Source organism: Rhodamnia argentea, chromosome 8 (genome assembly GCF_020921035.1).
Source record: "Rhodamnia argentea isolate NSW1041297 chromosome 8, ASM2092103v1, whole genome shotgun sequence".
Taxonomy (NCBI): Eukaryota; Viridiplantae; Streptophyta; class Magnoliopsida; order Myrtales; family Myrtaceae; genus Rhodamnia; species Rhodamnia argentea.
This window is the reverse complement of record NC_063157.1, coordinates 19,269,124-19,296,514: the sequence shown is the minus strand read 5'-3', so window position 1 is coordinate 19,296,514 and position 27,391 is coordinate 19,269,124. Positions and strand designations below refer to the sequence as shown.

Here is a 27,391-nt window from a genome sequence, read left to right as displayed (position 1 = left end):
TAACGGCGCAGTCTATACCCTCCAATTTCCCAAGCAAACCGGATGACCTCTTTGTCCGGTTTCCTTGGGAAGTCAAAATCCCACTCGTTGGGATTTGATTCCCATAAATAATTTTTTCTGCTAAAAGTATGCTTAAAGGGAATACAAAACATAGAATTATTAGTGACACAAATTCAGATAATCATGAATCAGAAATGATATTCAGGTTTTTTTTTTTTTGGGTCTTCAGAAATGATATTTAGTTGATTTGATTCTTTTATCACATTTTAAGGGGATTTATCTTTTATTTTGTTTACCATCAGTCTTCAATCGCATTTTTAAAAAAAAAGTTTATACTACCATTACTATTTTGCCTTTTATATGAGTTTAAAAATATAGGCTAGTAATCCCTCGGTTTCGACTACGTTGAACTATTTGAACAATAATCCCAAGTTTAATAGAATATATTAAGCGTAAGTTACTGAAAATCAGTCGCAAAGCCAAGTTCTAAAGATGATTGTCTGTGTCAGAAAAGCATGTTGTGATTTATTCATGTCACGCGCAAGAAATATGGTCCTTCTTTCTGTTGCGGGTATTGAAGGCTATTTTCTTTTATTAAGTTCTCCAATTGTCTATGTCAGTTGTACCTAAATACGCGGTGGTGAATTAGTTTCAAACATGCAATGGGAGTATGATTTATTTTTGGGGTTGTGGCATCCTCAAATTCGACCATTTTATGGATGTAATGAAGTGACGATTTTAATCGATGCACTGTTAGTAAATCTCGTTCTAGATTGATCACTTATGAGAAGCTTACCAAAAGGGAAAGGCTATTAAGGATTTTAATACACTCGACCCGAGAACTCAACCATGAACCGACAATTCGACCATAAGGATTCACGAGGGCTAGTTTTGTGCCATTAAGGACCGATCAAGGAACGGCTATAGAACGTTTCGACAATAGTACACAATCGGATCGTGGGTGGTTCCCACTGACCATTGTATGGATTGCAAACGATCCTAAACCGATTCCTAATGATCGAGTAAATTGGAACTAGTGATTGACCCCTTGCAATTACATGACAACCGAGATCGTCCATGGCTGAGAAAGCTTAAACATAGATTGATATAGAATCAACTTTGTAGATGTGTGGCTTGGGGAGGTCTCGTACCGACTCAATCTGATGAAGGCGGGAAATGACGCCGGGGCGGAATGGCCTGAGCAAAGAGCAGCTTTTGGCGGACTTCTAAGATGGTGATGGGGGCAGGAATGAACCGAGTCATGCGTTGAAAAAGGTGGGTCTAGGTATCGGGCTAAGTCTCACCTTTATTGAAAGATACATTGCATTAAAGTTGGTTCTCAAAATGAAAAAAAAAAATTTCGAAAATGCATAGCAATGCATCTCTAAGATCGGAGTGGTGAATGAGAGAACGATGAGTGGATAGAAGTACCATGGACAAGGATGTGGAAAAGCTTGGACTACCTAATGGGAGGTTGGTAAAAGTCTATTGTGATATCTCCGAGGTTATTGCTGGAGAAGATCCCATCTGTGTGAGGGATGTGTTGTCTATATGTGCCTGCAGTTATGTATGCTGCAGAGGTCTAGATTGCATCACGGAATGCTTGGAAGTTGATTCCCGGAGATCAAAGGATTGCGTCAGACTTGTTTGAAATTGTGTTTTGTATGAGGATCAGAATCAACGGAACCACAAGCAGGCATGTGGAACGAAGAGTTGTGGAGATGAACATGAAAGGTTCGTAATGACAAGTTTGAGTAGATGGTATAGTGGAGTTGATGGCATGATAAAACTGCCAGTTGAATCTATGAGTTACTAAGGTCGGTGATGACCCAGAATAAGATCAAGATTGCGAGATGTGGCGATTAAGGAAAATAAGTGGTTAGAGTGCGCAACGGAAGTGTGGCGGATAGATTGACAAAGTCTACGTATTTCATTGCGGTGCGAAAGGATTTCACTTTGGATGTGCAGAGTTATACGTTGATATATATAGTACGTCTTCATGGAGTGCCAGTGACGATCACATAGGACCATAATCCCAAATTTATTGCTAAATAATAATAAATAAATAAAAAACTTGCAGACTACATTGGAAACGAAGTTGCGGTTTAGCATGGCTTATCAACCGCAGATGAATGGCCAGTCTAAAAGGACAATTTAGACACCAAGGGGCATGTTGCAAAATGCGTTTGTGTCTAGTAGGGGAGATAGTAACAGCCTCTACTCTTTGTTAATTAAGAAGTTGTCGATCGCTAAGTAAGGATTGCTGATTTACGTGGTTAATTGTGGTTATAGTATGGCAATCGACAATTGGAGTGGACGGCAAGTTTAGATGGTGACAATTTCGGTTTGAATCATTGAAGTTGGACGACTTAGCCTATTTAGAAGGATTGTGGATATGGAATTGTGAAGGATTGATATTTGAGAATCGCAAGCTTGAATCTGACTTGTGTATTGATAGTCGATTCGTGGTTTTAGTAAGCCGAGCTAAAATAAGGATTAATATGAAGTGAGTGTTTATGTCAAGTAGCGAGGAACGTTGCAATTGGGCAAGAAAAGGGAAGTTAATCTCGAGATATGTCGGACTATTAGAAATTTTGAAGATGATTGGAATTTTGACATATCATCGAGCTTTACCGCCGAAGCCGGCATAAGTATGTGATGTCTTTCACGTGTCCATGCTAAGAAAATATGAGCCTGAACCGACCCACATGCTGAATTATAAAGAAATAGACGTGGACGACATGGTGTTGTATGTGGAAAGACCAGTACAAATGGAAGATAGAGAAGACCAAGTGTTGTGGAACAAAATGGCCCCTTCAATCAAGGTGATTTGGTAACACCATGGAATGGAGGGAGTCATTTAGGAAAGCGAGGAGATAATGAGACGACAACATCCCCATCTTTTTGAGTAGTACGGCTGTTTTAAATTTCGAGGACGAAATTTCTTTAAGAGGGGAAGAGTTGTGACATCCTCAAATTCGACCATTTTATGAATGTAATGAAGTGACGATTTTAATCGATGCACTGTTAGTAAATCTCGCTCCGGATTGATCACTCATGAGAGGCTAACCAAAAGAGAAAGGCTATTAAGAATTTTAATACGCTCGACCTGAGAATTCAACCATGAACTGGCGGTTCGACCATAAGAATTGACGAGGGACAGTTTTGTGCCATTAAGGACCGAACAAGGAACGACTATAGAACATTTCGACAATAGAATACAATCGGATCACGAGTGGTTCTGCCCGACCATTGTATGGATTGCGAACGATCCTAAACCGATTCCTAATGATCGAATTGGAACTAGTAATTGACCCATCGCAGTTACATGACTACCGAGGTTGTCCATGGCTTGAGAAAGCTTAAAAGTAGATTGATATCGAATCAACTACGGGTCGAGTGCGCGTAACTTCTAGAAGCCGCCTGTTAGTTCGAGATGCACTATAGTCGCAATCGATCGATCTTGACCATGGATTAGAATCCAAATATGGGTATCGAGTCTTCGAGAATCTTATGACTAAACTATTTGACATCGCCTCATTGAGCTACATATTTATCGGTTTTCTCAAGACTCTCGATTTAAGAATTAACGAGCCGAGATTTGGAGCCTATGAAGGAGCGGGCCGGACGAGGAGAAATTGGGCCTCAAGCCCAAGTGAGTTTCAGCCATCTAGGCCCAAAGGCAAGCTAAGTGGGCTTACTAAAGCCCATTAAGTTTCTACAACTCAAACTCTATTCTTTTGAGCCCAATTCTAATTTATACGAATTCGTACAAAATACTAAATCTGATACACGTATAGTACTTCATACTATACTTTGTGAAATTACCAAAATGCCCTTACCTTGTGAAATGACCAAATTGCCCTTCTTGCATTATTAGCTAAAAACAAAAAGTCATCATTGGGAGAAGACTTTGGGGCCAAGTTTTGCAAGAGGATCACATCTTGGATTTGGTCTTGGAAAATAGGATTTGATGAGATAATATCAAGTTTGTCTCATTCTCTTTCTCCTCTCTCTCTCTCTCCCAAAACCGCCCCCTCTCTTCCTCTCTTTGCTCTCACGTCCATCGCCCCATACCAGCACCATATCACCCTCTTTTGTTGCTTTTTTGCTGATTAGAATCACCCCCAAGAGCCGTCGTAACCTCCCGTTACCATATGAGCTTCGTTTGAGTTGTTTCCGCGTTGATTCAAGCATCGTTAAGCCAAAAACAGTCCCCTCCAATTCTGTTTGCTGCTGGTCGGCTGTCCTAGGTGGTTCCATGTTGATTTCGAACCAAGTCCCGCGTAGTCCTCGCTGCTGCCGACGCGCCGGTGTTCTCAGCTTTGCAATCGGGTGAGTTATCACTCTAATATCTTAATTAGTATGTTAAACTTGATTAGAATGTGTTTAGATTAGTCTAAATGTGCTTAGTACTAATCTAATTAATCATGATTGTGTTAGTTAACCATAGTTGGGTTAGTTGACCATGGTTGAGTTAGTTAACCTTGGTTAGGTTAATTAACCGTAATTACTTTTATTAACCATGGTCGGGTTAGTTAACCATGGTCGATAAGCTATCGTGATAAGTGATAAGTAGACTTGATAAGTTATCAAAAATGTGATAAGCTATCACCTATTTTACGATAAGCTATTGCGTATTTTTATGATAGGCTATCAAATTCTACTATAAGCTATCGATATTTTGATAATTAATTATTATTTTCTAATTAAGTAAATTAAATTTTATCAATTAGATATTATATTTATTAATATGCTCTACTAAATATAATTAATTTTTATCAATTAGATATTATATTTATTAATATGCTCTAGTAAAATATTTAGTATTATGTTATGAAGTAGCCAATGGGAACAACCTTATAAATTGACTTTTCTAATAAATTATTTGGCAATATACAAGGATGGTAATTGAATTACGTGTATTTAGTCACGTGCAATTTCATTACTAAGTATGCAGTCACGTATAATTTATTTACTAAGTATTTGGTCACGCGCAATTTATTTATTCAGTATTCGATCACGTGCAATTTATTTACTAAGTATATGGTCACGTGTAGTTTATTTATTAAGTATGTGGTCACATGCAATTTATTTACTGCATACATGACATGAGAGTTGCATTAATATGATAATTCCCGAGTGAGTCGGAAGACCCCCGTAGAAAGACGGGCGTGCCCTCGATCGGCCGTAATTGATCAAAAGGATACATTCCCAAGTGAGTCGGAAGACCCCTGTAGAAAGACGGGCGTGCCCTTGATCGGCCATAATTGATCGAAACGATATATACCCGAATGAGTCGGAAGACCCCCGTAGAAATATGGGCGTGCCCTCGATCGACCATAATTGATCGAAAGGATATATACCCAAATGAGTCAGAAGACCCCAGTAGAAAGACGGGTGTGCCCTCAATCAGCCGTAATTGATCGAAAGGATATATTCCCGAATGAGTTGGAATACCCTCGTAGAAATATGGGAGTGCCCTCGATTGGCCATAATTGATCGAATGAACAGATGCGGGCAGAATCGAAAAACCTCCGTGTGAGAACGGACGTACTATGAGTAGCCGTAATGATGGGAGTATGCTTGAGCACATTGTACATGAGAAAGTGACATATGTTCTGATCATGTATTTATTTATTGCAATATGTTGCTTGCAATGAGTTGTAACGTGATATGGACGGCGAGGAACGACATATTATTCCGTGGTAAGCCTCTTTTTGTACCGGGCATGACCAAGCACCTTATTAAGGTCATTAGGGACAAAGCTACTTCTCTAGGAAGCATTGCCGACCTCCCCCTCAACCGGCGATTGCAGCAAAGCTGGGGCTTCTCCACCACCATCTTTGAGGTTCGGTCTTAGCTACTTAGTTGGGGGTTGCCTACTGTTTTGGCCGGGTAGTCCTTTGGCTTCTTGCCCGTTTTGCTTGTCCTTTGGCCGAATGTATGGCCTTTGTGATTTTCAGCTTTAGTCCATGTACATATTTTGCGCCGCATCACCTTTGACCCCCCTAGGACAACTTATGTCCTAATTGGGTCAAGGTTTTTGTGTCCGGCCTCCTTTGTTACCTAGCAGTTTGATAAGTCTATACATAGTTACCTTACCAAAAAAAAAAAATGAGTTGTAACGTGCAAGGCGCGTGCCATGGCAAGTAAGGTTGCCTATAATTGTGTGGTAGCATACTCGTACATATATACTATGTTGCATTGTAGGTTCTAAATGCATCCGAGCTGAGTTGACCTCCTAATCGGGGCTTAGACCGTTAATTTGCTGAGATTTTATATCTCACCCGTTGTCATTTACCATTTTTCAGGCCTTTAGCTTGGGAGAGCAGTCTGGCTTTGATAAGGACGTGGATCTCTTTTGGAGTAGCTAAAAGTAGTGTTAACCTAACCCTAATCTAGTGCTTCTAAGGATTGTAGGAAATAGCCACGAAGTGGGGCTTATATGTGTAAACGTACTTCCTAAGGCTAACGAGTAACTATTAATAAAATAGACTTTTGCTGATACGGAGTGGTGGTATGTCCTACTATCTATCCCTATTGTTATGTTGTCCGGGGAAGTGAATTGCTTCCGTGTGCGTTTAATGAAAAAAAGAAAATTTTAAATGGGTTGGTGACGCATCCCGGGATGTCACAGCACCATGACTAAAGATGGAATGTTGGTGTTTCAATGGGTGCGGGGCGTGACAGGGGCTGTCAAATATGTCTTGGATTATACGACGAGAGTGACTTGGTTCGATCATGCGCAAGATTGTGTTCCATGATTGATGCATACAAGTGTCGTAGACGAAAAAAAAAGAATTCATATACGCACAAAATATTTAGGGACTAAAATTAACCAAAATTCAAAAGTCCTAAGTCCAGGTGGTGATCAAAATATGTCATTTGTGGTTTATATGAATCTAGTGAAATATGTTTGCAAATGAAAGCATGATAGAAAGCTAATTACACTATTAATTGTTGCTGGTTGCCCATCATTTGGAAAAGAAGAAGAAGAAGATGTGTTGGTGGTCCAGAGGGCACCACGGTGTCGTTATATTAGCATGACCACTACAAAAAAACAGGGCTTTAGCGATAAATTTTGCCACGAAAAAATGGGGAAAATTCGTCGCTAAAACAATTTGCGACGAAAATTGCGACAAAAAATTTTTCATCGCCAATTCGGCGTCGCAAAATTTAGCGACGAAAAGTTTCGTAAATCGTCACTAATTAGCGACGAATTTTTTTTCGTGGTAAAATTCGTCGCAAATTAGCGACGAACTATTTTCGTGGTAAAATTCGTTGGTAATTTGCGACGGATAATTTCCTGGCAAAATTAGTGGCAAATTAGCGACGAAATTATTTTCGTCGCCAAAAATTAGCGTCGAATTTGTTTTCGTGGCAAATTCGTCGCTAATTTGCCACGAAAATTTTCGTGACAAGATTCGTGGCAAATTAGCAACGAATTTTGCCATGAAAATGTGTTCGTCGCTAATTTGCCACTAATGTGTTCGTGACAAAATTCGTGGCTAAACTAAGTTGCGAAGTCGCTAATTTGCGACGAACATAAATTAGCGTCGAATTTGTTTTCGTGGCAAATTCATCGCTAATTTGCCACAAACATTTTCATGACAAGATTCGTGGCAAATTAGCAACGAATTTTGCCATGAAAATGTGTTCGTCGCTAATTTGCCACTAATGTGTTCGTGACAAAATTCGTGGCTAAACTAAGTTGCGACGAAATTTGCAACGGAAATTTTTTTGTCGCTAAAGCAGAGTAGCAAGATGTTGCGACGAAAAGCATGAGATTTCGTCGCTAATTTGCTACGAAACTTACATTGGTCGGTAACTTGCGACGAAAGTATTGGTGGCACATTTCGTCACTAATTTGCGATGGAAACTCTCGCGGCAAAAATCGTTGCTAACTTACCTTGGCGACGAGTTTTACTTACGGCATTTGCGACAAAAATGATTAGTGACGAATTTTTTCATCACAAAGTTGTTTTTGTTTATGATCGACCGCATTGATGAATTTTACAATAATTTAGCGATGAAATTAGCGATGATCGGGCACGAATTTCGCAACGAACTTTTATAATTTGTGATTGTATGATAAAATAATTTCTTTTATTTTTTTATTTTAAATCTAATTAAAAGCAAAATTAATTTCTAGAATTTATAGTTAACATTGATTAAGTAAGTAATAAGATATAAATATTATAATAAAATGAAAAAGGAGGAAAACTATATATAAAACAGCAAGAATGTACAATTGGTACAAATACACGTAAGAAGTGGCCCTTCCATTGTTTTGACTACCTAAAAAAAAAAAATTCTAGTTCAAAGGGACACGAAAATTAATCCAGAATACAAATGTGAAAAAGAAAGAGCAACTTACTCTAGAATAATGAGAACATTAGAGGAATGAATCAAAGATATTGATTTTAGACACAAAAATCACACACCACCTGCAGTGTCTCTATTGCATCAGCCTCTGAATTGAAGTCAATAGTATGAGGTTGTTGCTTCAAGCTTCATGGAAAGAAACTGGAAGGGGCAGAAAGAAAATGAGCATCAATTGATTATCTTTGGACAAGAATGAAAAGCAATGGCAAAAAAAAATGAAGGACCAAAATGAAATTTTGGTTTTTTTTTTTTGTTCGGTTTTGGTATGCCCACTTACCTCAACTCGACTCTGCAATGACCTGACATAGTTAATGATCTCATCTAGCATCACTGCCATTCCCATGGTCTGCAATTTTGAAATCCTATCTGATCATCTGAAAACATAACTATGAAATTTGTGCAACAAAGGGAAGAAGATTGCTTACCTGATAGCACCCAGGAACAAGATCCTACAGAAGCCACAGTGATCAATATCGAGCGCCTGCACGAATGGATTGAAAAAAAACTTCTTGTTGCTTTGAATACTAATAAAAGCTTGGTATATTAAAATAACAAGTATAGTACATACTCTTTTAGACCTTTTAAAGTGTCTTTACCATGAAAACTTCGGGCACAAAAGGAAAGTTAAGACTCCTATTGCACTCAATAAGTTTTTAATTGAGACCAAACTTTAGTGAACAAATCTTGTCACAGGATCAACATTTTTTAGAAGCATTAAACTATTCTTGTGCATAAAAAAGATAGATGCATGTACTTGTGGGAAGATGAAGATAAATGGGAAAGAAAGAACCTTTTACCAACAACAATGACAATTTAACAACGTTAGCTTTCCCACAATTTCCCAAAAAGATAATAAATAACAGAAGCAGTGAAGTATATAAACAATCGACATCCTAAACAAGCCTTTCCACCATTCCCAGGTTGAAATACCTCCATTGAACACGAAAGTAACAATGTAGAAATGCAGATATTGGGAATAAGAAAGAGCTGCGAAGGTGAAGCAGACAATGGATGCAGGAAGAATAGAACCACTAGAGAGGGGGAGAGAGAGAGAGTGTGGGCGTTCAAAACTTACTTCCTCCATTCTTCAAAAAAACATTAGGATGCAAAACACTCTTCATCGATCGATTCGCTAGCTAAATGCTGCAACTATAAAATTTCATTCACTACCAAATATCTAACAGACCAATTGTTCCCTCTTGATTCTTCCACATACTCTTGAAACCAGAAAGTTTCCTCAAACAAAACGATAAGTTTCCCGAAGGGGGAAAAAGAAAGAAGAAACGCGTGCACGCGCATAGAAAATCACCAACAAACCAACTGCGTACCAACCTCACTGCAGGACTGCATGATGAGAAGCCACTATCAGCCCCACCACATGCGACAGCTGAACCGCCACCGCTTGAGAAACAGCTTGCGGTTGGGGATGTTGCAGCAACGCCACTACAAAAAAAAAAAAAAAGGGCTTTAGTGACGGAATTTGCCAAGTATAAATTAGGGAACATAACTATGAAATTTAGGCAAGAAAGGGAAGAAGATTGCTTACCTGATAGCACCTAGGAGCAAGATACTACAGAAGCCACAGTGATCAATATGGAGTGCCCGCACAAATGGATTGAAAAAACCTATTGTTGCTTCGAATACAAATAAAAGCTTGGTATATCAAAATTGTAGCAAATGACGAAACATGCACTGCATGAAACACTCTTATTTTTCCATAGTTTTCGCTTGTCTTCTCCACCAGAATATCTGCAGCAGCGTTTAAATCTTGATTTAACCTGTCTATATCAATCATGACATTGGATGGAAGGAAAACTTGGGCCACACTTATATTCTTTGCAAGAGTACTTGGTAACATTTCTGAGTGTTTGCACTGTGCAATCTGACGGGTCGACAACATATTTCAGAGTACTAACCAACATAAGCATCACAATTTACGAGCACTTGTCTCCTGGCCATATAACAAATAAGCTTACAAAAAATACTAACCTGATTGCTAAATAAAAAAGCTCTGATGCCTTTCTTGTTTAATGAATAAGACTTCTAATTAATTCATCATCATCATCATCAGCAATCTCGCCCTCATTGTGTCGCCCATCATTGTGCCCATCACCTATTTCATGAGTGGGAGGTACAGGAGGAACCTGATCTTGATTTAGGTTGAGGTGTCGCAAGACCAATTGCATTTGACTCTGCAAAGAACTGATTTGCTCATCCTTCCGTGACATTTGTTGTGACATTTGTTCTTTGACCACTTTCATTTCTTCGTCCTTCTCTGCAAGTAAATGTCTCAGTTGGCTCACTTATTGTGTCATTTCCTCCTCGAGTCGTGTCCTCCTTGAAGTAGCCGCATTGGAGGATGAACTACTAGCAGCCTTTCCTGTATATACCCTTGACAAGGACCCCAACCCAAATATTTTCCCTCTCTTCACCCCACCCGACGCCTCCACCCATAATGCCATATTGTCGGCTCTTTGCGTCGGATGCAGCCCCACCATCATCACCACCAGCCATATTGATTAAAAAGCTGGTCATATTTTTCCTACATCAATGGAATAGATATGAAAATATAATTTCATATATGTAACTGCCATAAATATTAAAAGGATTCATGATTTTCATTCTAGTTTCCATAAAGTGAAAAGTATAACCTTGCATACCTTAATAGATTTTGCTCGATCACCAATCCATGTCTTATCTTTCTTTTGAAATGTGCGTTCGAATGTAGCTACATACGTCGGTTCCATCCCCAATTCATGTGCCTACAAAATTGAAACATAAATGAGTAATTGAATTAAATTAACTTAACTTACAACATGTTTAACAAACTTACCATTCTTTTTCTATGCTCCCCAATGGTGATGGAGCTCCCAGCATATGTCGCAGACCTTGAAGACCCTTCTCTAGAACTAGAGGCTCGATTCTTGGCATTTTGTTCACTCCTTTGCTTATTTTTTTCACCTTCCCAACTTCTCTTTATTTCAGTCCAATCGTCACTACTAATAAAATTTGGCTTCACATTTTTTGTCTTTGCTTTATTCATTACATTGCGTATGTGATCACCAGCTTTCTTCTTAAAAATTCTTACAATTTCATTCTATTGAGATTCATCCCAACTGAATTTCCGCTGTAATCAATAGAAAAACAACCGGCTTTATTTATGCCAAACTTAGTGTGTGAGAAAATTGAAGTAGAAAACTTACCTTGAACTCATTCCACCACAAATCTTTTACTTCTTTTGGAGCGCTACTATAACTAATTCACGGCCCCCTCCAATAGTTATTCACTATTTTGTTAAGTTCTCGCACGACGTACGTACCTTCTTCAAATCCGCAAATGGGGACAATTCAGTTCACATCCATATCTACAACCCAAACGAAGGTATACCCTAAATATTACATTTACTTAAAAAAAAAAAGTACTTACGAATCTCCATGTGGGCATATCACATGCCGGCTATCTTCCTCAGCTATGGTTTCCTCATCATTTGAGAGTTCCACCGAAGAAGGTGGAGCCGAGCCGGAAGGAACTGAAGTAGATTCGGTTTGGATGTGTCCAAGTTGTCCCCTAAAATGCTCTTGAGGGTTAGCATGTAATGGTTGAGGGTGAGATGAAAGGGAAGGGCAAGATTGCTGGGACGGGGATGAGGAAGGGGAAGGGGAATGGGAAGGGGCTGCTGGTCTTCTTTGTGAAACTACACTAGGCATACAACCTCCACGTCTATGATACTGATAAATAAAAATGTTAGACAAATATCAGCAAAAATAATAACATGTATTAGGGAAACATAAAGACGTACATCATAAAACTTACCATTTTAGTTCGAAGAGCACGTGAGAAACTTGAGAAATCGAAAGGATCAATGGTTGCCTCTGATAAATAGCAATCTCTGGCACCAAAGGAACCTATTGAAATCTTGTCATTAGGGGCTAGTCTGTTATAATCTATCTGCTGAATCTAGTTTTAAGAGGCAACCACAAAGATGGAGGTTCATGATGTACTTGTCTATATACCTCGTGTCCAACACTGAAAATGGTTTGAGGATTAAAACATGGCTAGTATATCTTGTCTTACTTGACTAAGAGTATTAAAACGTGGCTAATATATCCTATCTTACTTGACTAAGAGTATATTGTGGATCAATCGGAAAAAGCATATGGATGGAGTGGTCCTTGAATTCCACCTATTTTCTAGATTTGGAGAAGCAAGCAATTTCATAAACAGAGATCCCATCGATTAATGGAATCGTACCGCCATCATACATTTAAGCCTATGAAGTAGTGGCATCATGCAAAATGAGCTATTTCATAAAGCCCGTGAAAAATCAAATCAAGTATTTTTGTGCCCATTGCAATTGCACAAAGAATGCTTACCTTTAATTTTGCCAATACAGGACTATCTTCCACATGCCTACCTCACCTCAAAGTAGCACAATTAAAAGGACTTCCTTTGTGATGAGTCTTTAATTTAGATCCATGTCTGCATCTTCTATTTGTAGTGCCTGCGTCAACTCGGTACAACGCAAACCTCATCACCATTCTTGGGTTTATACTTGAGCAGCCTATAGCTGCTGCATGGATCATTGAAGCAATGCATTTGGATGCATTTGGTTCATACTCAAGTAGCACAATGGCAAAACCAAGGTAAAGCTCATAAATGAAATTCATGGATCCATAGTTCACGAGCACGTACCCTTGAACGCTGCGGAGAGTCTAGTCAAATCGAGAATCAAGGCTGGGGGTCTCGACCTCGGATCTGTGGGTCTCAAACTACTGTGTTGCTCTTTCTTATGAATTGCTCCCGAGGAGAAAGGTATTAGGGCGAGGGTAAAGGTACCGAAGATTACACGGATCAATTAAAGTTGAGATTCATCACTAATTAGCAAGCATTCTGCCGAGACATCAAGCATCCCCACAATTGTATTTAGGCTATTAGATAGTGGATCCTTGTCCTCGTGTCTCATTAAAGAAAATAATAGGATTAGAATGGAGAGGAAGGATGGAAGAGGATAATGTTCTTCAGCATATAGACACTAGTCAGAGCTTATCAAACTAGATAACCAATCTCCTACTACAAATTGTCTATTTACTACTTCATCATTCTCCAAGAGAACATGCTTTTAGTCCTTCCAGTGTTCAAGCTATAAATTGACATTTAGACCCCTCAAGGATTGTTCTATCGACGGACTTATTACAATCACAGCAGCGTTTAATAGTTTTTTTAAGATCAAACTTAATACAACGAAAAACCCATCTCCAAAAAGGACAAAACCCATCTCGCTGCTCAACGCGACGAAAACCCATCTCCAAAAAAACTCCCAAATCCCCACCACAATCAACATCAAATGAAGCAATTCTAACCAATCATTATAGCAAATACCCACCAGAACAAAGACCCCTCTCAACCCAAAAAAAACCCTAAATCGAGCCTGAGCAGATCGTCACAAGGTCTTACCTTTACCGACTCTGACCGAAGGAAAAACGAGCGGAAACAGTTCCCCGCGTCCACCGGCACAAAGAATTGCAAAGATGGGTGATGAAGCACGTAGACCACCTCGCTATCCAACGCGACAAGAAGGGAAAGAAGGAAGAAACCGATGCTAAAAAAGAAAAACCTGTCTCGACTACGTTGTCCTATGGGCAGAGAGAGAGAGAGACAGAGACAGAGTTGGGTCGCACATGTTGAGTTTGCCGGGTTTTTTCCTTGTATTGCCTGTGCTTTTGGTTCGGTAATGAAGAACAAGCGAAGGAGGAAATGAAGAAGCAGAAGCAGAAGTGAAGGGGTAAGTGAAGATGTCGAGCTGTGGGTTATATTGATAGGGTTTGGCGACGAAAAACCAATTTCGTGGCTAATTAGTGACAAAAAATTAATTTCGTCGCTAATTAGCGACGAAATTAATTTTTCGTCACTAATTAGCCACGAAATTAATTTATCGTCGCTAATAAGCGACAACAAATTAGCGACGTAAAGATTTTTTGTCGCTAATTAGCGATGACATTAATTTATCGTCAGTAATTAGCGACAACAAATTAGCGACGCAATTATCTTTACATCGCTAATTAGCGATGAACAAGCTTTTCGTGGCCAACTTCAAAGTAACAAATTAGCGACGAAACACGATGTTCGTCGCTAAATATTCAATGTCGGCCATTAGAAACAAAAAATAAATTTCGTCGATAAACTAAATTAGCGACGAAAAAATAATTTCGTCACTAATTAGAGGCAAATTAGCGACAAAACAAGAATTTCGTCGCTAATTAAAAGTAAATTAGCTACGAAACACAATGTTTGTCGCTAAATATTCAATGTCGCTCATTTGCGACGAAAAATTAATTGCGTCGCTAAACTAAATTAGCAACGAAACATCAATTTCGTCGCTAATTAGAAGCAAATTAGCGACAAAACAAGAATTTCGTCGCTAATTAGAAGTAAATTAGCTACGAAACACAATGTTTGTCGCTAAATATTCAATGTCGCTCATTTGCGACGAAAAATTAATTGCATCGCTAAACTAAATTAGCGACGAAACATCAATTTCGTCGCTAATTAGAAGCAAATTAGTGACAAAACATGAAGTTCATCGCTAAGTAGAAGTAAATTAGCTACGAAACACAATGTTTGTCGCTAAATATTCAATGTCGCTCATTTGCGACGAAAAATTAATTTCGTCGCTAATTACACTAGTTGGCGACAAAAAATGAATTTCGTTGGTAAACTGAATTAGCGACGAAACATCAATTTCGTCGCTAATTAGAAGCAAATTAGAGACAGAACATGAATTTCGTCGCTAATGATAAGCAAATTAGCTACGAAGCACAACGTTCGTCGCTAATTTTCAATGTCGTTCATTTGAGACAAAAAATTAATTTCGTCGCTAAATGTAATTAGCGACGAAACATGAATATCATCGCTAATTAGTGAGGAACGAAAAAACCCTAGCCGTAGTCTAAATAGAGCTAAAAAAAAATATTTCGGGGGCGTTGCCCCTGAACCCCCACGCAGATCTGTTCGCACCGCTATACTTGGCGACACAAAAATATATCAGGTCATTTACCTAAAAAATATCTTGTATGTCGGGTCAAATGATGAACCGGACTAAATACATAAAATTCAAGACATATTTAACAATAACTATAATAATTTATAACGATAACAACAACAACATAATTAAAGTCATTGCAAATGAGCAATGAATGTCCTATTAGTGAAAGTGTCGGAAATCCTAATCTTCATCTTCATCTTCATCCTCTCGTCGCAAAGTCGATTCTTCATCACATTCTACATTTGATTCACGAATTTCAATTGAATCTACATCTATCACTGCTCCACAAGGATCTCGTAAAGTCGGAATGTTGTATTCCTCAACTTCAACAGTGTTACAAACTTCCTCTTATTGATACGCTATATCCTTCCAATGTTCCTCGATTTTTCTTCGTGCTTTGGTTTTACATACAACCCACCAATCAGCTTTGCCGCGCTTCAAACTAGGATGCGCTTCAAATTAGGATACGATGCATAATATACTTGAATTGCTTGTTGTGCCAAGACAAACGGTTCATATTTCATATACCTTTTCTTATGATTTACTTCAACCAAATTAAACTTCATATGCACCTTCATTCCTCCGATAGGATCGAACCACATGCACTTCAATAACACAACCTTCATTAATGGTCCAGGGTACTCTATCTCTATGATTTCATCCAACAAGCCATAAAAATCATCTTTCGCACTTCCATCATTGGATGATCGAACACATACACCACTATTCATTGTAGTTTTTCCCATTCCATACTCTCGAGTGTGAAAATTGTACCCGTTTATGAAATATGCTGGCCAAGTTCGTACCCTTCTTTGTGGACCCCATGATAGATGATATAGTAATCCTTGTTCTTCGACTTGATCATGATTACTGTGAACCCGAAGGCACACACGCAAAGTCAATAATATTTTTTAATAACGATTTACAAAATATTAATAACTTCCTTTTTGTCCATAGGCATCTTACATATGTTTTGAACCATGCTGCAAATTCTTCATCACACAAACGTTGAAACTCATTCGATGGTAGTCCATACATTGAAGTTTGAAAAATCCTGTTAACAAATATCATTTATATATTAGCAAATATTTGACACACAATAAATATATTTGCAAAAGTACACTTACTCGAAGTATGGCTCTACTCCTGGACAGTTCAGCAAAATATATGTATGGGCCGCTCGCCATTCTTCGTCTGTTAAATAACGAAACTTACATGCACCGCTTGGTCGACCAAGATAATTGAAAATAGAGAATGATTTGCAATTGGGAGCAATGGGCCCCTCATCATTCCTTCCTGCTCTCCGTCTCTTGCACTGCACGTGCGGCTCAAAATAGTATGATGCAAATGTTGTCACTTCTTCCACAATATATGCATTACAAATTGAAGCTTCAACACATGCCTTGTTCTTCGCTTTTCTCTTCAAATGATATAAGAACCTAGCTCCAATTGGAAAAAGTTTATCAGAACATAATAAGTGATAAAATAATTTCAAATTTATTAAGAAAAATATTTTACCTCTCAAATGGATACATCCAACGAAATTGGACGGGACCCGCAACTTTGGCCTCATAAGGCAAGTGAACTAAGAGATGCTCCATTGAATCAAAGAACGATGGAGGAAATATCCTTTCTAAGTTGCAAAGAATGATTGGAATATCTCTCTCCAGCTTCTCCATGTGTGATGCTTTTAACACTGTCGAGCAAATATCATGAAGAAAATTACTTAACTTCGTGATGGCGCCCCATACAAAATTTGGTAGAAGTTCCTTGAAAGCTATTGGAATTAGTCTTTACATAAATATGTGGCAATCATGGCTCTTCAAACCTGTTAACTTGCATTCATTCAAATCAACACATCTCTCGAGGTTCAAAGCGTATCCATCAGGAAATCGCACAGATTTCAGCCATTGACAAACAACCCGTCTCTGCTCCCCGTCCAATGTGTAAACCGCTTTTGGTTTTGGTCCCTTGCTGCTTGCATCCACATCTAGTGCTGGCCGATCACAAATAACTCTCATATCTTTTCTTGCATTCAAATTATCTTTCGTTTTTCCAGTGACATCCATCACAGTATGTATGATATTGTCGAAAACATTCTTTTCTATGTGCATGACGTCAAGATTATGACGAATAACATGGGTCTTCCAATATGGTAAATCCCAAAATATGCTACGCTTAGTCCACTTATGTGTGCTTCCGTACGCAATAGTCGTGCCAAGGAGGTTTTCAACAACAGTCGGAAAATGATGCACTCGCTCCCAAATTTGATCACCTGTCAACCTCAATGGTGGGAATGTTCTTTCAATCCTATTCTTGATGAACTCTTTTTTATTCCTTCGGAATGTATGATTTATCGACAAAAATTGTCTGTGACAATCAAAATAGCTGGCATTCTTACCGTGTTTTAATCTGAATGACTTTGATCTCTCCATACATATCGGACATCCTAAGATCCCAGCTGTACTCCATCCAGATAACATCCCATAAGCTGGAAAGTCATTTATCGTCCAAAGAAGTGCAGCATTCATTACAAATGTTTGATTAGTAGAAACATCATACGTAAGAATACATTCATCCCATAACTGTCGTAACTCCGCAATCAATGGTTGCATATAAACATCTATCAATTTTTTCGGATTTTGCGGGCCAGGCACGATCAATGTCAAAAACATGTAAGGTGTATTCATACACATACCAGGTGGAAGATTGTATGGAGTTAAGATAACTGGCCAACACGAATAATTTTTTTCCGATTTTCCAAATGGGGCAAATCCATCAGCACATAGACCTAACCTGATGTTTCGAGGCTCCATCGCAAACTCAGGGTATGTTCTATCAAAATGTTTCCATGCCTCTACATCCGAAGGAAAACACATCAGACCCTCCTCGGTTTCATGATTTGCATGCCAAGTCATGTGTTCAGCAGTGGCTTGAGACGCATAAAGCCTTTGCGATCAGGGGATTAAGGGCGGATAAAACAATTGCTTGCATGGTCTACGCTTCCTATTACGACCCCGCCTCCTCCTAATCTTGTACCTCGGTTGGCCACGAAATTTGCAAAATTCAGCATTTTCATCATCCGCCCAATATAACATACAACCCCTACTACATACATCAATCCTTACAATTGGAAGACCTAAGTTATCCACTAGCTTCTTCATGTCATAAAAATCACTTGGCATGATGTTATCGCGAGGCATTGCTTCCCGCATTACGTCAACAAAAGAGTTGAAGCAATTCTCGGACACATTATGCTCTGCCTTGATGTTTAACATTCTTGCGGTCACTGATAACTTAGTGTGATTATCACAACCTGCCCATAAAGGTTCATCTGCTTCTTTCGGCACTTCCCAGAACTGATTAGATGTAAAATTTTCATTATGCACATTCTCATCAATACCTGTTACTCCCGCCTCTTCCAATTGTGGTGCATAGCTAGTACCCACTTGTTCAAATGTAGAAGCAAAACTAGTACTTGCATGGTTCGATTCTGAAATGAAATTCTGACCGGCTACATCAATCACCATCCTCCGATATGGGTTCAATTGGTTATAACAACTACATTCTTCCCTAACTGAAAATTGATCACTTCTTCGATATTCTTCATCAGATATAAATGGTTCACCATGGCAAGTCCAATTATAATAGTTCGTAGTAAACCCAAATCTACAAAGATGTTCTCTAACTTTGTCACACACATGAAATTTACTATTCTTGCACCTTTTACATGGACACCTTAATTTATTTCCATCCATAAACTCAAATTTACTACTAGCAAATTCCAAAAACTGTTCCAACCCAGCCTGAAACTCATCAGTCAATCCTCGTCGTCCAGGTAAGTTCTTATTATACATCCAAGCCTTGGCTCTTTGCATTGTGTCTGTATAAATATTAAAAAACCATATCTACTAGTTAATATTCTTAATTAAAACCATAAAATCGTAAAAATTAAAATTCTATCCGTGACGCAATAATTACTTTGAAGTTGAAAAAAAAAATATCATATCAAGAAGACTTACCCAAGTATTTGACTGAAATATTTATAGCACAAAGCGGTCAATTTGATGAGAATTGCAATGGTTACTTGGATTGCGAGACCTTCAAATAGACATTTACCTTAAAGAAAGAAAAATTACATAAGATTCATGAAGCTTATGGCAATTCATAGAAGAAAATGGTGAAAAAAATAAGAATTTATTCTAATTACCGACGAAAAAAATACGTTCGTCGTTAAATTTCGTCACTAATTAGTGACGAAATTTAAAGTTCGTCACTAAAAATTAGCGACGAAATTTAAAGTTCGTCACTAAAAATTAGCGACAAAATTTAACGTTCGTCACTAATTAGTGACGAAAAAAAATTTCGTCGCTAATTAGTGACGAACGTATTTTTTTCGTCACTAATTCGACGGATCTCCTCAATTCACCGCAACCCTATATGAATAATCCAACGGAATAATCTTACAAATATTGTCACTAATTGTGCATTACTACACTTTTTTACAGAGACACCATAACTTATTTCAATCCATGTGCTCAATTTTACTTTGAAATTGAAAAAAACAAATTACAATGTCAAGAAGACTTACCGAAGCATCTGATTGAACTTTTTGTAGCAGAAGTGGTCAATTTGATAAAAATTGCAAGGTTCACTTGGCGAGACCTTCAAATGGATACGTACCTAAAAAAATAGAAATTACTTAAGATTCATGAAGCTTGTGGCAATTGATAGAAGAAAATAGTGAAATAAATTACCATAAGGCACAAATAAGAATAGAAAGGAGAGAAGACATAAGGCACAAGAGAAGGGCGAAGAGAGGAGAGAAGAGAGTGGGCGAAAGAGAAGAGTGCGGAGAGAGAAGGTAATGTCATTATAAAGAGCGAAATTTTACTCAGCCACGAGATTAGCGACGAAAATATCTTGTACGAATTTAGCGACGAATGTACCGACGAAATTTGAAATCAACGATATAAAACTGTCGGTGGCTTTAGCGACGAACTTTAGGGACGAAATATTTTGCGTCGCTAAATTAGCGACGACAATAAATATTTGTCGCTAATTAGCGACGAAATAAGCGACAAACTATTTTTCCTCGCTAATTAGCGACAAATATTTATTATCGTCGCTAATTTAGCGACGCAAAATGGTTTCGCCGTTAATAAAGCAAGCAAAATTTAGCGACGAAATTATATTTCGTCGCTAAATTAGCGACGCAAAGCCAATTCGTCGCTAAATTTGCGATGTTAGAAGCATTGGTCAGAGATTAGTGACGAAATATATTTAGTCGCTAATTTGCGGCGAAAATAATTTTCGTCGCAAATTAGGGACAAATTTTTTCCATGGCTATTGTCGTCGCCAATTAGCCACGAATTATTTTTCGTCGCTAATTTCGTCGCAAATATTTCGTGGCTAAATCTAATTTTGTGACTAAAATAATAGTTCGTCGCTAATTAGTGACGAAACTTGATTTTCGTCGCTAAATTTTAAGAAAAGAATTTGCGATGAAAAAAGACGTTCGTCTCTAATTAGCAACGAACCTTGGCCTTATGTCGCTAATTAGCGACGAGTCCTATTTTCGTCGCAAAGTATATAGTGACGAATAATATTTTCATGGCCGTTTTTGTCGCTAACGTGCGACGAAATATTTTTCGTGGCTATTTTCGTCGTAAATTAGCAATAAAATATTTTTTGTGGCTATTTTCGTTGCAAATTAGCGACAAAAAATATATTGTGGCCATTTTCGTCGCAAATTAGTGACAAAATTTTTTCCGTCGCTATATTCGTCGCTAATTAGCGATGACATTTTTCATCGCTAATTTCATCGCAAATAGCGACGAATCTTATTTTTGTCACTATTTTCGTCGGAAATTAGCGACAAATTGTTTTTGTCGCAAATTTTTCGTGACTAAATCCGTGTATTTTTGTAGTGGACCCCCAAATCCTTCTAACATTACTCTGACTTCTATATTTCCTTGAACTCTTTCTCGGTATTTTTCTAATGTTTTTTTTTTGTCTTATTATGTCGTGTCCCATCACATTATTCAAAAAATGTCCAAATTTTGTTTGGTTATTCTTAGTGCATTGATAAGTATTTTGTAACAAAACTATGCAATAGTCATTAAATAGAAATAATGTATCAACATTTGGAAACATTTGGCCCAACATTGCGTGCAATCTCGTAGACTATAAAAAATGGGCAACCGCCCTTGCTAAGAGTATGCGGAGACGTATGAGCTCTCGCACACATATAGGTGAAGGAGTGCAAGCCCTCACATTGTGGTGGTTCCCTAGCTGGCCACCACCGTGCGAGGGTCGGTCAACCCGCTCATGGTGGTCACGAGGATCGGACAAACAACCACCATGCAAGGCCTCACTTGTTTGCGGTTCTTAAGCACACCATTGATGCCTCTCTTTGCTTTGATTTTTCTTTTAATAATTTTCTTTTGGGTTTTTTTTTTCGGTTTTTCTCCAAATTTCTTGGTCTATCGGTTTTTCTCTAGTTTTTTACATTTTCGAACATGGTGCCATATATGTGAAAAGAAGTTAAACAATGTCTGGCCGGATTACGTCGTACCAACTCAGCAGATTCAGGCATGAGCTGGTTGAAAGGACTAAGCTGCACGGCTGCACCCAATAGAAATAACATGCGTGACTCAATTGCACAAATTCAACTGTCTATAACTTAGTTCACATTTAGCCAAGCGTTTGGGATTATTTGTGCAATTTTTTCTTCAAGTATCCCCTACAAATCAACCTGATCACAATACAATAGGTTTCGGACTTTTTGGATAATTATCCTACCACTTTTGCATAGCATTTATTATCTAACCAACCCACTCCCACACCTTTGGCAATTACATAAAATGCTCTTTATTGACTCCTTATAGTGTCTTTACATTATCATCTTTCTCTTTTTAATTTTCGAAAAGAGAATTAAATAGATAATTACATTTGTTCGCTTACAAATGAAATTTATGTTAAATAAGAAATAATTCACATAAAAATAAATATAATGACAATTGAGTACACGCAGAGCACACACGTAAAATCTTGTATGAATTATGTGTCAATATGTGTATGTTCTATATATTAGTGTTTTGAGTTAAAAATAGAAGTTAAAGTGCGTAAGTTGCAAATAACTAAAAGTAAAAGTCAATAACAAATGTCTAGGAGTAAATTCGGTGGACAAAATTAGTCAAAAGGTGTATTTTTTAGTGAGACTCAACATGGATCCCTAATGTTCTTTAACATTTGTATATTCTCGTCTTTCAGCAAGCTGAAACATGATTTAACAATAAATTTGGTATTTTATCTTGTGTTATTTCACATTGATGTGATGAGAATTAGAAAAGTAACAAATTCGCCCATTATCTCCTCATCTTCCTATTTAGTGAGTGACAGCTTACTTATTTCCACTACTCACTTTTTTTAGGAGAAGTATTGCTTTCCTTCACTCTAAATTTTTTTTTTTTTTCAAATCTTGTGTTCGATATCTTTTGTCAGTCCATCCTTTCAAAGATTGGGTTTCCTCGCGGGATTGAGCCCTATCTTTATTTTCATATATGGGCAGCTCTAGGTGGATCACTTCCCCGGAGAGAACTAGATGGTTTTTTTCCAAATTAATTTTTTTTTTAAAAATATTTACAAAATTATTTTTTTAAAAAAAAGTATTTACTGATTTGGGTCTCGCTCGACGGTTGGTGTGCCGAGCGAGGGCATCTGGGCAACCCAACCGCCAAGCGAGGGGCTATAGTGGGCCCAGCCCCACGCTCGGCAATTGGGCTGCTGAGCAAGCCCGATACCCGCGGCCGAGCGGGTTGGATTTTTTTTAAAATAAAAAATTCAGATTTTTTTTAATTATTGATACTTATAATATTTATTTTATTTATAATTTTTTTCTTGTGAAGCTTATCTTTATAATAACATAATTAGCAATAATTAATGTAAAAATTTATTAAAATCTATAATTAATAAATAATGTTGTAATTATGTAATTAATTAAAAATATTCGTAAAATAAAATTGGTAAGATATATGAAAATATGAGATTTTCATAATATATAACAATCGTCAACCGTAATTACATTTATTAATGATGTCGTCCTCCTATATGACCTCCTGTTACGCAATCGGGTCGTCTCCGTTGTTCGGCAAGTCTACTATTGTACCGAGGTGGAAGACGAGAATCCTAATGAATAGGACATGTAGATGACGAAGGCATATCTTCTAAAAATATGCCGCGCCCGGATGCTACAGATCATACTGTAGAATGGTACTGAAAAAAAAGGAAAGAAATCGGATCCATATGAATTAGTAGAAGTAGACGGAGTCTGCGGCAGTGGATTGTCGGGAAATTGAAAAGCGAATCCCCCGTGAGATGGGCCTGCAAACTGTGCGAACCCTACATTGAAATCCGACCGGCCAAAACCTGAAATGAACCCCATAATGAAATCCGACCGGCCAAACCTTGGAGTGAACCCTGAAATGAAATTTGTCGTATGATACTCCAAGGGATAGGGGACGACATCACCACCTGGATGAGCTCGAGTAGTCCTCCGGATTGGCTGAACAGTCTCGGGTGGGTCATCATCTACGGCTCAACGGAATCTGCTATAGTTGCTGGTTGGAGTGGTGGCATCATTGTTAGCAGCCTTTCCTCATTCTCGACGTATAGTATTCCCTAACTATATTCCCCACAGCTACTCAGGACTGACGAGATTGATTGACATTATCTATAATATGTAAAATTTGTTCGATGCCATCACCCTGGTAATGATATCAAAATTAACAAAAGTTATGAAATGATAATAAGTCACATTATTAAAAAAAATTAATGAATTAAATTAAAAGTATTTGTACGAACCGTTACATCCATTGCAACCCCCGGAATGGAAATCCACCTCCGGGTATGTCTACGGTACCACTCAATATATCTTGAATGATAGTAAAGTGCCTCCGTTGCGGGATCACTATTGATTATATAATCGATACGACGGTCCCACATATTAATCCACCGTCCGTGCTTACTTATCCAATCATTTCCAACTGACTTTAATTCAATATCATGCAATAACATATGATCACACGGACGAGTAGGTATTGGCTGCTGCATACCAAACTGACGAAATACTCGGTCTAGATAATGCCACTCAACTATCCAATAACGGATGAGTAGAACACAAGCCCTCCAATTATCTTGTCCCCGCCGGCAGTAATATGGTAGAGCCTCCAAACCGTCATTGGGGTAGGGCTCCCAAATAATCCGGTATCGTAATAAAACATATCAAATTAAATCAAGAATTAATTTATAAGCTAAAATTATATTAAACTCATTGGTTGCTATCATTACTTACATCTTCTAATCCCATTCTATCAAGTTGATGGTACAAATGTGGCAACGTATGTATGGGGACCTCCGTTGTCAATAGGCCTTGACTCTAGCTGCATAAACAAACAAAATGAAATTTTCATATATTATATGCACTGTAAAGAATTAATGACTCCCCGAACTAAAAAAGCAATTGATCACTTACCGACTACCAAAATGTGCATCTTCTAAATGATCATGGTCTACGAGAGATGGGGAGACACATCTGAAGCGCTAGTACGCCCAAATTTGCAATACATTTAGGGCACCCTTGATTTGATGTTTTGATGGATCGGTTGCACTGTATAGCTCCCGATACAACCACGCAAGCACTGCTAAACCCCAACCGTACTATGTAGAGTTGTTGAGGTTTGCCAGAAGTGGAAGAAACAGCAAATTAACCCATGCCCCTGATTTATCCGAAAAAATACATCCTCCAATCAAGCGGAGGATGAATGCCCTAGCATGTTGTACTATAGTGACGTCATCAGCATCCGGAGAAAGATCATCAAAGTATTCTCTCGGCCAGCTTAAGTTTATTTGCGTGCCATGCAAATTGGGTGAGCGAGCACCAAGTAGATCATCACAGAGAGGGCCCCAATTGAAATCGGTAGGGTTAGTAATTGCACATCCATCGATGGGAAGCCCTATAAGACCGCTATTTCCTCAAGCGTGATTGTACATTTACCTTCCGGCATATGGGGTGTGGATCTCGGGCCTTCACCGCTCGACCAACGTAGTAATCAAATACTAATCTAGCTGAAAATATTGCATCATATAAACTCCGTAAAATCCCGAAGCTTGAAGATACGAGGAGTATGCACGGATCAAGTTCATCTACCTATAGCACCGATCGCTGACATCTAAGGAGTGCATTTTGATCCGGCAGTAAACCGTGATATCAACTGTTGGTAGCAATTTTGATATTGGTGTTACGAATGACAGATGAACCGTTAAATTTCTCAATTACTTGAGCGTTCCATACGATCTCTGATCTATATCGGGTCCGCTGTGTAAGTAGTGAATCATCCTGAGGTCCCGACTGAATATGAGTCCTTTGTGCCATATTCACAATTGTGATATTATCTCCATCATTAAATTGACATATCTAATGTACATATGAAACGGATGAACGGAATAAATATCGTGTAACTATGATATTATAACATCACAATAAATTAATATATAAAAGGGTACATATTATTCGGTATAGGTAATTTACATGATTAACAAAAAAAAAGTATAGATAATTTATATAATTCACACAAGTTTGCCGGTCCGTGATATATTCCTAGGTCGATCTATGTGCATAAGTACTCCTATTACGCCATGATTTCCCACATATCGCGCAATGGATACGGTAACCGTTATTGCTCGGTGTCCTCCAGTCCATCTCATTACGTATACGTAATGCACGAGGCCTTCCTTTCTTCCTAATGCGTATCGGGGTCCGGCACTAATGGCAGCGCATTACGTTTAGACCCGTACTCAACATGCCTCAACGGATAAAACATATACTAATAGCACTAAAGAGTTTTATCTAGCATGTACCACTCATCTATGTATGCCTCGTAATCAATTCCATATGCTTGACATATTGCAATTACGTAGGAACATGAAATTTTTATCTCTTGAAAATTTTCACATCTGCACGTTAGCGGGTCTAGGTGCACCATTTGTTTCTGGCCTCCCGATCCTCCGAATCAGTTGCGTCCAGGTTTAACTTTGAAAATCCCTCCATCGTAGTCGAAACATGTAACTTCGTGCCTACTTACACGTTGACTATTTTCCCCGAGCATCTAACCCGCAAAATGTGTAAATACATGTCCTTGGTCCTTCCGCATCCTGTACATTATTCTTCTCGTGTTAAAATAGTGATAGAATATCTTCTCCACCATAGCTTTTATTGGCGGACCATGATAACTCTTCAAGAGGCCATTGACCGATTCAACTAAATTTGTTGTCATCGATCCATATCTTCTCCCTCCATCATAAGCTTTCGTCCATTTGTTCCTTAGAATCTGGTCACACCATGCGGTTGTGCATGCATCCATACCCCTAATTTCGTTCATGATGCGATCGAACTTTCGCTGTTGATTCGCGTAAGCTGTGTACATTATAATAATAATTAGTACTTCGGTCTCAATTATTGTGAATACGTATTTTTCTCAAATTTTAAAATTTCAAAATTTACCTACCGCCTCAATAAGGTCTTTGTCTTCAGCATTTTTGAATTGTTTGTTGTAGTTGTTTACAAGATGACGAACGCAATATCTATGGTGGCCATGTGGAGGACGCCACCCGTCTGTCTCCATTGCTCTTTTAATCCCGATATGTTTGTCTGATATTACACAAATATTGTCCCAACTAGTGACATATCTCCGCAACAGAGTCATAAACCAAGTCCAATTATTAATATCTTCCCAATCGATCACAACAAATGCCAACAATACTATATGATTGTTGCCATCAAGTGAGGCTACTACAAGGAGCGTTCCTCGGTGTTTCCCGTATAAATAAGTATCATCAACAAATATCACAGGCCGACAACTTGCGAAGCCTTCAATCATTTACTTGAAAGTCCAAAACATC

At 38.3% G+C, this 27,391-nt stretch overlaps 1 long non-coding RNA gene and 1 pseudogene across 1 annotated transcript; both read right to left on the bottom strand.

Annotated features, from left to right (window-relative positions):
* Positions 1 to 11,003: 11,003 nt before the first annotated feature.
* Positions 11,004 to 11,274, bottom strand: LOC115727430. Its single transcript, XR_004013678.1, has 2 exons — positions 11,222 to 11,274; positions 11,004 to 11,150 (listed from the first exon to the last, which is right to left on the bottom strand). It is a non-coding gene; the product is annotated as an uncharacterized LOC115727430 (long non-coding RNA).
* Positions 11,275 to 11,810: 536 nt separating this feature from the next.
* Positions 11,811 to 27,391, bottom strand: part of LOC115727064 — a 29,466-nt pseudogene continuing 13,885 nt past the window's right edge.